The following is a 12,255-nucleotide window of genomic DNA, read 5'->3' as shown; positions in this document are numbered from 1 at the left end:
AAGCACTGGCCACACTGGTCATTTAAAAGGGCCGTTGAGGTTTTATTTTTGGTTCTAAGAACCTTTGCCATGGCTAAATTTATGCCAGGCAGAAAACTATAAAATCTTTTATCAATCCCTGGCCACACCTAACATTAAAAAGGACTGTTAAGGTTTTCTTTCTGGTTCTAAGAACCATCGCCAGGGTTAAAATTACACCAGGCAGAAAACTATAAAATCTACTACCAAGCACTGGCCACACACTGGTCATTTAAAAGGGCCGTTGAGGTTTTATTTCTGGTTCTAAGAACCAACATCATGCCTAAATTAAGCCAGGCAAGAAATCTACTCAGGATTTCAATGGCCACATCTAGAATTAAAAAGGGCCACACAGATCTATCTTCCAGTATGAGGACCTAATGTCTCACCCTAGCAACAAATCTAGTTATTAATTTATTGAGATGGCAATATCTCATAACAAAGTTCGACACCAGGCTTACTTTTGGTTCTAAGAGATCTGGCTGCTACTGACATTATTTCTCAGGGTATGAAGGTGGGAGGGAAGCGATCCAAAAGGACTCCCTTCCAGATTGAGATTCAGCTGGGGATCCTTAGGGACTGGAGGAAGCTTGTAGTTGAGCGCTGTTGACTCCACCAGTGTGATTCACCCCCGCTGCTTACTCAGGGACTGAAAAAGCCTGGGAGCCGACTGGCCGCCTTCTCATTCAGGGTGAGTTTCACAGAGTGGTAACTCGGGCTGGAAGACCCCCATCAGGAGTGCCTTGGCATCACCTCTGTGAGTCAAGATGCCCTCAGCAGCAGTGCAGCCTTTCGCCCAAGAAATGCACCCCATCAACTCACCCATGCTCATGCCACAGGGGTTCCCCTCCAGTAGGAGGGTCAGTTGGGGATCCTCAGGGACCGGAAGAGGCTTCCAATGGGGGGCTGTGGTCTCCTCCAGTGTGATTCGCCCTTGCTGCTCTCTTAGGGACTGAAAAGGTCACCCGGGGCGACCCCAGAAAGTCTTCCAGTGTGAGCCTCACAGAGTGTCTGCTTAGGGACCGAAGGAGCCTGGGGGCCGACTGGCCACCTTCTCATTCAGGGTGAGTGTCACAAAGTGGTAACTCAGGGACTGAAAGGCCCCCATCAGGAAGGAATGGGATGTTTAGGTGTGGACCCTGGCCACGCCTCCTTCGCCCCCTGCCACTGGCCTCAGCCCATTTACAGCCAGCTTTCCTCCTCTGCTGCCCTCCCGCAGCCATTCTCCATGGCCAATGGGCCCTTGGCCCTCTGCCCGTCGCCCTTCAGTCTGGCCAATTCACCCAGACACCCTTTGTCCTGGGTCTTTGGCTCTACTGGACAAATAGCCCTCAGCTAATCGGGTGGCCGGCAGGAGCCATGGGGCTGCGGGGGCTGTGTGCGATGAGCAATCCCAGGGGCTGGGGGGGCAGCTGTGATGCAAGATTTTTTAAAGTGCTGTGGCTGCTCTGCAATTTTGGGGCCTTGCAGCTGTCACCAGAATCAGAAGGAGGGGGGCTAGCAGCAGAAATAGCAGCCACCGGGGCCACTGGGGGGGGCAGTCAAACAAGAGTGTGTTGGGGGAAAAAGGGAGGGAGGGAGGGAGGGGCACCTCAAGGGGGCTTCATGAAGACAGCTTGACTTGCAACTCAAACGAAAGAGGGGAGGAGGAGCAAGACCGGAGCAGCTTCTGCCATAGCCAGGGGGTGGGTTAGGGGGGCACACAGGCAAACAGCAAGGCCAGCGTGGCTTCCACCCACGCTTCCCTCCCACGACGTCGCTCATCGTTCCAACCCCCCAACCCATGCCATTTGCCCCCGCTTCCCTCCCACGACGACGCTCACCATTCCAACCCCCCAACCCATGCCATTTGCCCCCGCTTCCCTCCCACGACGACGCTCACCGTTCCAACCCCCCAGCCCATGCCATTTGCCCCCGGCTTCCCTCCCACGACGACGCTCCCGTTCCAACCCCCCAGACCATGCCATTTGCTCCCGCTTCCCTCCGACGACGACGCTCACCGTTCCACCCCCCCAGCCCATGCCATTTGCCCCCGGCTTCCCTCCCACGACGACGCTCACCGTTCCAACCCCCCAGCCCATGCCATTTGCCCCTGCTTCCCTCCCACAACGACGCTCACCGTTCCAACCCCCCAGCCCATGCCATTTGCCCCCGGCTTCCCTCCCACGACGACGCTCACCGTTCCAATCCCCAAGCCCATGCCATTTCCTGCGCTTTCATCTGATGACGCTCCAGTTCCAGCAGCCCACCAGCCCTCTGTTTGCCTGTGCGTCCCCTAACCCACCCCCTGGCTATGGCAGGAGCTGCTCTGGCCTTGCTCCTCTTCCCCCCTTTCGTTTGAGTTGCAAGTCAAGCTGTCTTTGTGAAGTCCCCTTGAGGTGCCCTTCCCTCCCTCCCTTGTTCCCCCAACACACTGTTGTTTGACTGGCCGCCCCCAGTGGCCCTGGCGGATGTTACTTCTGCTGCCAGTCCCCCTCCTTCCGATTCTGGTGACAGGGCTGCAAGGCCCCAAAACTTGCAGAGCAGAGCACTTTTAAAAAAAATCTTGCATCACAGCTGCCCCCCCCCAGCACCTGGGATTGCTCATCGCATGCTGCCCCTGTAGCACCATGGCTCCTGACTGCCACCCGATTGGCTGGGTGCTATTTGTCCCGTACAGTCAAAGGCCCAGGACAAAGGGTGTCCGTGTGAATTGGCCGGGCCGAAGGGCGACGGGCAGAGGGCCAAGGCCCACTGGCCGTGGAGAATGGCTGTGGGAGGGCAGCAGAGGAGGAAAGCGGGCTGTAAATGGGCTGAGGTGAGGGGTGGGGGTGAAGGAGGCGTGGCCAAGGGTCCATGCCTGTCTGGTTCTAAGAACCATCGCCATGGCTAAAATTATGCCAGGCAGAAAACTATAAAATCTATAATCGATCAACAGCCGTGCCTAGCATTTAAAAGGGCTGTTGGGGAGGTTTCCTTTCTGGTTCTAAGAACCATCGCCATGGCTAAATTTACAGCTGGCAAGAAAGGTATTAAATCTATTATCTACAGTTCAGTTGTGATTGAGTTGGTGAAGTAGCATTCTTGGTGGAGACCATATTTATTCTTGCGTTCCATTCCTTCTTCCTCCATTTTCACCATCAACACTGCAAGCTGACAGCTGAGTCTTCTGTCTTCTAAGATGGTGTAGCAGAAGCCTTTGAGTTAAAAAAATATCACTATTACTTCAGCTGCCCCTTGAGTTTTACTCCTAAGAATGCAAAATACACTGTGCTTACTATTACCTCAGATGCAGGTGTTCCCTTTCCTCGGAAGAATGGACCATCAATTGGTACAAAACCATCTACCTCCCTCCATATCCTAAAGCAGGCATGTCAAACTGCCAGCCCGCGGGCTGGATGCATCATGACAAAACCATGCCCAGCCAATTGCTGGCAATGGGGAAAAAGTCACATGAAGACATGAGTTTGACACGCCTGTCCTAAAGCTTTGAAGAATACAAGACTCAACTAACCTTACCTCACAATGAAGGAGGCCGCATCACAGCCAAAGGCTAATAGGGCTTGAGCTGGAGACATTTTCTTGCTCTGTTTCTTCTTTCTTCTTTTGCTTTTGTTTTTTCCTTGGTTGTGCCCAGCAACTCTTGTCTCTTTTGAGGAACATTTGGCAGCAGGCGTGCAAATGTCCCTCCCCTTTATATCAGAAACTCAAAAACTCAAAAATATTTCATAGATCAACGGCCACACCTAACATTAAAAAGGGCCATTGAGGTTTTCTTTCTGATTCTAAGAACCTTCGCCGTAGCTAGAATTATGCCAGGCAGAAAACTATAAAATCTATAATTGATCAACAGCTGTGCCTAGCATTTAAAAGGGCTGTTGGGGAGGTTTTCTTTCTGGTTCTAAAAACCATGGCCATGGCTAAAATTATGCCAGGCAGAAAACTATAAAATCTATAATCGATCAACAGCCGTGCCTAGCATTTAAAAGGGCTGTTGGGGAGGTTTCCTTTCTGGTTCTAAGAACCATGGCCATGGCTAAAATTATGCCAGGCAGAAAATTATAAAATCTATTATTTAAAAGGGCCATTGAGGTTTTCTTTCTGGTTCTAAGAACCATTGCCATGGCCAGAATTATGCCAGGCAGAAAACTATAAAATCTATAATTGATCAACAGCCACACTCGTCATTTAAAAGGGCCGTTGAGGTTTTCTTTCTGGTTCTAAGAACCATGGCCATGGCTAAAATTATGCCAGGCAGAAAACTATAAAATCTATTATTTAAAAGAGGTTTTCTTTCTGGTTCTAAGAACCATCGCCATGGCCAAAATTATGCCAGGCAGAAAACTATAAAATCTATAATCGATCAACAGCCGTGCCTAGCATTTAAAAGGGCTTTTTGGGGAGGTTTCCTTTCTGGTTCTAAGAACCATGGCCATGGCTAAAATTATGCCAGGCACAAAATTATAAAATCTATTATTTAAAAGGGCCATTGAGGTTTTCTTTCTGGTTCTAAGAACCATCGCCATGGCCAGAATTATGCCAGGCAGAAAACTATAAAATCTATAATCGATCAACAGCCGTGCCTAGCATTTAAAAGGGCTGTTGGGGAGGTTTCCTTTCTGGTTCTAAGAACCATCGCCATGGCTATATTTACAGCTGGCAAGAAAGGTATTAAATCTATTATCTACAGTTTAGTTTTGATTTACGTGGTGAAGTAGCATTCTTGGTGGAGACCATATTTATTCTTGCATTCCATTCCTTCTTCCTCCATTTTCACCATCAACACTGCAGGCTGACAGCTGAGTCTTCTGTCTTCTAAGATGGTGTAGCAGAAGCCTTTGAGTTAAAAAATATCACTATTACTTCAGCTGCCCCTTGAGTTTTACTCCTAAGAATGCAAAATACACTGTGCTTACTATTACCTCAGATGCAGGTGTTCCCTTTCCTTATCTAGGCATAATGCAGAGGTTCCCAACCGTTTGGGCACCAGGGAATGGTGCCATGGATAAAGGGTTTTCTCAGACCAGAGAGGGTATGGTTTTGAATACCTGCATCCTGAGGATGGAGCTTTGCTTGTTTGTGTGGCCCGCTTGCTGCTGTACTGTGGTCCAGTGCCAGTCCACATACCGAGGGTTGGGGACCCCTGGCATAACCATCATCAAATAGTGGAAGACATCCACCTCCCTCCATATCTTAAAGCTCTGAAGAATACAAGACTCAACTAAAACTTACCTCACAGCGAAGGAGGCCACATCACAGCCAAAGTTAATAGGACTTGAGCTGGAGACATTTTCTTGCTCTTTTTCTTCTTTCACTTTTGTTTCTTCCTCTGCTGTATCCAGCAACTCTTGTCTCTTTCGAGGAAAATTTAGCAGCAGGTGTGCAAATGTTCATCCCCTTGATATCAGAGACTCAAAAACTCAAAAATATTTTATAGATCAACGGCCACACCTAGCATTAAAAATTGCCGTTGAGGTTTTCTTTCTGGTTCTAAGAACCATGGTCATGGCTAGAATTATGCCAGACAGAAAACTATAAAATTTATTATTTAAAAGGGCTGTTGAGGTTTTCTTTCTGGTTCTAAGAACCATCACCATGGCCAGAATTATGCCAGGCAGAAAACCATAAAATCTATAATCTATCAACAGCCATGCCTAGCTTTAAAAGGGGCCATTGAGATTTTTTTTCCCCCAGTTCTAAGAACCATCGCCATGGCTAAATTTACGCCTGGCAACAAACATTTAAAACTTTATTATCTACAGTTATTTACATCTTGCTGTTTTGGTCTTCTTTTTTCTTTCTTCGCTTTTGTTTCTTCCTCTGCTGTGAACAGCAAGGGTTGTCTCTTTGGAAGAACATTTGTCGCAAGAGTGCACTTGTTTCTCCAGTCTGTAAAAGCTAAAAAAAGTATAAAAATCAACGGCCATACCTAGTATTAGAAAAGGGCTATTGAGGATTTCTTTCAGTTTCTGAAAACCATTGCCATGGCTAAAAGTACGCCAGGCAAGAAAACCATAAAGTCTATAATTTATCAACAGCCATGCCTAGCTTTAAAAGGGGCCATTGAGAGTTTTTTCCCCCCAGTTCTAAGAACCATCGCCATGGCTAAATTTATGCCTGGCAACAAACATTTAAAACTTTATTATCTACAGTTCAGTTGTGATTGACTTGGTGAAGTAGCATTCTTGGTGGAGACCATATTCATTCTTGCGTTCCATTCCTTCTTCCTCCATTTTCACCATCAACACTGCAGGCTGACAGCTGAGTCTTCTGTCTTCTAAGATGGTGTAGTAGAAGCCTTTGAGTTAAAAAAATCAATGTTACATCAGCTGCCACTGGAGTTTTACTCCTAAGAATGCACAATACACAATGGTTACTATTACTTCAGATGCAGGTGTTACCATTCCTTATCTAGGCATAATGCAGAGGTTCCCAACCTTTTGGGCACCAAGGACTGGTGCCATGGAGAAAGGTTTTCTGCGGACCAGAGGGGGTACGGTTTTGAATACTGCCTGAATCCTGAGGATGGAGCTTTGAATGTTTGTGTGGCCCACTTGCTGGCATGCTGTGGACCAGTGCTTGTCCACCGACCAGGGGTTAGGGGCCCCTGGCATAACGGATCATCCACCTCCCTCCATACCCTAAGACTTTGAAGAATACAAGATTCAACTACACTTACCTCACAATGTAGGAGGCACCATCACAGCCAAAGGCTAATAGGGCTTGAGCTGGAGACATTTTCTTGCTGTCTTGGTTCTTCTTTCTTTCTTCTTCTTTCTCTTTGGTTTCTTCCTCTGCCATACCCAGCATGCGTTGTCTCTTTCAAGGAACATTTGGCAGAAGAGCGCACTTGTTCCTCCGATCAATCTGCAAAGCTAGTAAACTATAAAATCTTGTATAGATCAACAGCCACACCTAGCATTAGGAAGGGGCCATTGAAGTTTTCTTTTGGTTCTAAGAACCATCACCATGGCTAAAATTATGCCAGGCAGAAAAGTATAAAATCTATAATTAATCACTGGCCACAATGGTCATTTAAATGGGCCAGTGAGGTTTCCTTTCTGGTTCTAAGAACCATCGCCCTGGCTAAAATAATGCCAGGCAGAAATTTATAATGTCTATAATTAATCACCAGCCACGCTGGTCATTTAAATGGGCCGCTGAGGTTTCCTTTCTAGTTCTAAGAACCATCGCCATGGCTAAAATAATGCCAGGCAGAAAAGTATAAAATCTATAATTAATCACCAGCCACGCTGGTCATTTAAATGGGCCGTTGAGGTTTTCTTTCTGGTTCTAAGAACCATCGCCATGGCTAAAATAATGCCAGGCAGAAAAGTATAAAATCTATAATTAATCACCGGCCATGCTGGTCATTTAAATGGGCCGCTGAGGTTTTCTTTCTGGTTCTAAGAACCATCGCCATGGCTAAAATAATGCCAGGCAGAAAAGTATAAAATCTATAATTAATCACCGGCCACGCTGGTCATTTAAATGGGCCGTTGAGGTTTTCTTTCTGGTTCTAAGAACCATCGCCATGGCTAAAATAATGCCAGGCAGAAAAGTATAAAATCTATAATTAATCACCGGCCATGCTGGTCATTTAAATGGGCCGCTGGTTCTAAGAACCATCGCCATGGCTAAAATAATGCCAGGCAGAAAAGTATAAAATCTATAATTAATCACCGGCCATGCTGGTCATTTAAATGGGCCGCTGAGGTTTCCTTTCTGGTTTTAAGAACCATCGCCATGGCTAAATAAATGCCAGGCAGAAAAGTATAAAATCTATAATTAATCACCGGCCACGCTGGTCATTTAAATGAGCCGCTGAGATTTTCTTTCTGGTTCTAAGAACCATCGCCATGGCTAAAATAATGCCAGGCAGAAAAGTATAAAATCTATAATTAATCACCGGCCATGCTGGTCATTTAAATGGGCCGCTGAGGTTTCCTTTCTGGTTTTAAGAACCATCGCCATGGCTAAATAAATGCCAGGCAGAAAAGTATAAAATCTATAATTAATCACTGGCCACGCTGGTCATTTAAATGGGCCGCTGAGGTTTTCTTTCTGGTTCTAAGAACCATCGCCATGGCTAAAATAATGCCAGGCAGAAAATTATAAAATCTATTATTAATCACCGGCCACGCTGGTTATTTAAATGGGCCGCTGAGGTTTCCTTTCTGGTTTTAAGAACCATTGCCATGGCTAAAATTATGCTAGGGAAGAAAGGAATGAAATCTAATATCAATCATAATAACAGGTAGCAGCCAGAATATATAATGAAAACTTTTTAATTTCATAACAAATTCAAAGACCTAACTATAATTCCAGTTGGGAAACTGACTATCCTAGACCAAGGGTAGGCAACCTTGGCTCTTTTGGGACTCGTGGACTTCAACTCCCATGCTGGCTCAGGAATTCTGGGAGTTGAAGTCCACGAGTCCTAAAAGAGCCAAGGTTGCCTACCCCTGTCCTAGACCAAGCAATGTCCAAAAACACTAATAAATTTCTAGGAGCCTGTCACTCTGACAAATTAGCCATCAACAGACAGAAACAATATGTACCCACTTTGCAAAAAAGACAACACCTCCTCACTAGCAATCCACACTGAGATATGCATAGATTAACACTATAATTAACATCAGACCAACAATCAAGAAGTAAACAATGTCCTAATCAAGGAACTGCCAAAGAAGCTAACAACAAATAGCGCAACAAAGAACCTCCAGACCATTTTTTTAAAACTGCTAAAACAAGCCTTAGGGCAGTGATGGCGAACCTTTTAGATCTTTTAGAGTGTCCAAAAACTGCCCTGCCCCCACTCCCACCTGCCCACCTCCCCGTCCCGCTCTGCCATCCCGCAGGGCCACCTACCGCCTCCATGGCCCGTCGCAGATCACCCAGGCGGCTCTACAGTGCCATGGCAGCCACGCCTTCTGCCTGCACCCCACAATATCATCTGCATGCGACAGGGTGCAAGGGCGGAGTCTTGTCCCCACTGCCCAGCTGTCATGTCCTTGGCTGGGCTGCTGCGTGCGGGCCATGCCCAGGGGTGATTCTCCTCCGGGGGTCTGCTGGTGAGGAGGAGGCCGCGGGGGGAGGTGGGGCTGGGGCAATGGCGCACGTGCCCATACAGAGGGCTCAGAGTGCCACCTCTGGCACACGTGCCATGGGTTTGCCACCACTGCCATAGGGTAAACTTCAGCAAGGCCCAAAGATTTTTGCAGTACTTTGCAAACAGTACCTGCCAGGCTTCCTCACTTTCATGATATACCAAAGAGTGAATTAAACCATCTGTCTTACTGTTGATGTCTTCTTCTTCGTCTACAGGTCATTTTGGATTCTTGCCTTTGAATTGGGGTTTTATTCCTAAGAATGCAAAATACACACAGTGGTTACTATTACCCCAGACACAGGTGTTACCTGTGAAAGACCACCCACCTCCCTCCACTGCCTAAAGCAGGGGTCTCCAAACGTGGCCCTTTTATGACTTTTGGACTTCAACTCCCAGAATTCCTCAGCCAGTTTGAAGACCCCTGTCCTAAAGCTGCGAAGAATACAAGACTCAACTAAACATACCTGTCAGCGTAGAGGGCGCCATCACAGCCGAAGACTAAGAGGGCTTGATCTGGAGACATTTTCTTGCTCTCTTTTTCTTCTTTTTTCTTCTTTCGCTCTTCTTTCTTCCTCAGTCATGCCCAGCAACGTTGTCTCTTTTGAAGAATATTCGGCAGAAGAATGCACTTCGTCTGCTCGGTCTGCAAAGCTAGAAAACTAGAACACCTTTTACAGATCAATGGCCGCACCTAACATTAAAAAAGGCCATTGATGTTTTCTTTTTGGTTCTATGAACCATTGCCAGGGCTAAATCTCCAGACCAACAATCAAGAAGTAAACAATACCCTAATCAAGGAGCTGCCAAAGAAGCCAACAACACATAGCGCAACAAAGAACCTCCAAGACCATTTTCACCAACACTGAAAGGAGCCACTAGAACATAAACTGGGAGCAAACTGCACTCCCTTCAAGCACTGATGATGTTCCCTAGTTTGGTAAAGAAACGTCTACAACAGGGGTGTCAAACTGCCAGCCCATGGGCCAGATGTGTCACGTGAAAGCCACGCCCACCCCATTGCCGGCAAGGGCAAAACTGGCCCGATACGTTGCACGACGTCATGTGACGTCACGAGTTTGGACATGCCTGGTCTACAAGAAAAGCGCCAAGCTCAGAGAGCAGCAAGGACGCCACATTTCAACCATTAACCACAAATATTCTCCTTTATTGGTATTCCTTGTATTAAATTGCATCATCAGGTTTACTTTTGCTTCTAAGAAGTCTGGCTTGTACTGGCATTATTTCCAAGGGTGTGAAGGTGGGAGGGAGGCGATCCCAAAGGATTCCCTTCCGGCTTGAGTCTCACTGAGGGAGTCCTCAGGTACTGGAGGAGGCTGGTATCTGTCTGATTAATAGATCCACAGCCAATAGCTAAAATTGTCTTGGGTGAGAAATTTTTTTGCTACTTTTTAGGCACGTTTGTCACACTTATGACTGCTCTTTTTACCCCTGATACTTTGTAATATTTTAAAAAAAAACTTTGCTAAAGCAAGCCTTAAGATAAACTTTAGCAAGACCCAAAGAGTTTTGCAGTAGTTAACATGTTGCAAACAGTACCTGCCAGGCTTCCTCACTTTCATGATATACCAAAGAGTGAATTAAACCATCTGTCTTACTGTTGATGTCTTCTTCTTCGTCTACATGGATTCATGCCTTTGAAATAAAACAAAAATCAACATCACCAAATGACCAATGGATGTTCAGAGGTTAGAAAAACAATCAGGGTTTTATGTGTTTTATCCTACTTGTGAAAGAAGGCAAGATACAATAACTTGTAACATTGTTCCCTTAAGCCACTAGCCTGTTTTCTACATGTTTTGCTTCTTTTAAGGCAGAGGTCTTCAAACTTGGCCCTTTTATGACTTGTGGATTGGCACGCTGGCTGAGGAATTCTGGGAGTTGAAGTCCACGTCCAAAAAGGGCCACGTTTGAAGATGCCTGGACTTCAACTCCCAGAATTCCTCAGCTAGCATGAGGAATTCTGGGAGTTGAAGTCCACAAGTCCTAAAAAGACCACGTTTGAAGACGCCTGGACTTCAACTCCCAGAATTCCTTAGCCAGGCACGCTGGCTGAGGAATTCTGGAAGTCCACAAGTCATAAAAGGGCCACGTTTGAAGACCCCTAGACCAACTCCCAGAATTCCTCAGCCAAGCACGCTGGCTGAGGAATTCTGGGAGTTGGAGTCCACAACTCATAAAAGGGCCAAGTTTGAAGACCCCTATTTTAAGGACTTGAGCCTTGACTAAAATTTCCTCAGGTCCCAAGAATTGGCTTGGAAGAAAGTAAAGGCAACTCCAGGTACTGAAGCAATTTTGCCTTTAAGCTAATTTTAATGCTTGTTCACCTATGATAGTTTAGCTCTCTTTAACTGCACCTGGCTAAAATTGCCTCAACTTTATTCCTGAGAGTCAAATAAACTCCTGGGCTTCAAGTAATTTTAGTTAACTTTCACCTTTACTTACTTGCAGTACTTTTAGCCTGCAAGGACATGGCTAAGATTACCTTAGATTTTACCCAAATTTTAACTCCTATTTACCTGTGGTGGTTTGGTCCTTTTAAAAGGACATGGCTGAGATTAACTCAGGTTCCACCAATATTTTACTCTAAGAACTTGAGCCTTGGCTAACGTTACCTCAGGCCTCAAGAATTGACTTTATTTCAAGAAAATAAGTCCAATTCCTGGACCTGAAGTAATTTGAACTTTTTCTTTTAGTTACTTGAAATAGAACCACCTGCCTCCAGAAGTGGTGAATGCTCCAACACTGGAAGTTTTTAAGAAGTGACTGGACAGCCATTTGTCTGAAAAGCTATAGGATTTCGTGTCTGAGCAGGGGGTTGGACTAGATGACCTCCAAGGTCCCTTCCAACTTTATTATTATTATTACATATTTTGCTTCTTTTAGGAACTTGAGCCTTGACTAAAATTACCTCTGGTTCCAAAAAAAAAAAAATCACTTTATTCCTGAGAGTAAAGTCAGTTCCTGAGATAATTTTACCTCTAAAGCTAATTTTAACTCCTATTCACCTGTGATGGTTTGGTCCCTTTAAAAAGGACATGGCTGAGATTACCTCAGGTTCCACCAAAATTTTATTCTAAGAACTTGAATTCTTGGCTAAAATTATCCCAAGAACTCACTTTATTCCT

This window comes from Crotalus tigris, unplaced genomic scaffold, assembly GCF_016545835.1.
Source record: "Crotalus tigris isolate CLP2741 ecotype Arizona unplaced genomic scaffold, ASM1654583v1 scf7180000017736.1026742, whole genome shotgun sequence".
NCBI lineage: Eukaryota > Metazoa > Chordata > Lepidosauria > Squamata > Viperidae > Crotalus > Crotalus tigris.
This window is presented reverse-complemented; position numbering follows the sequence as displayed.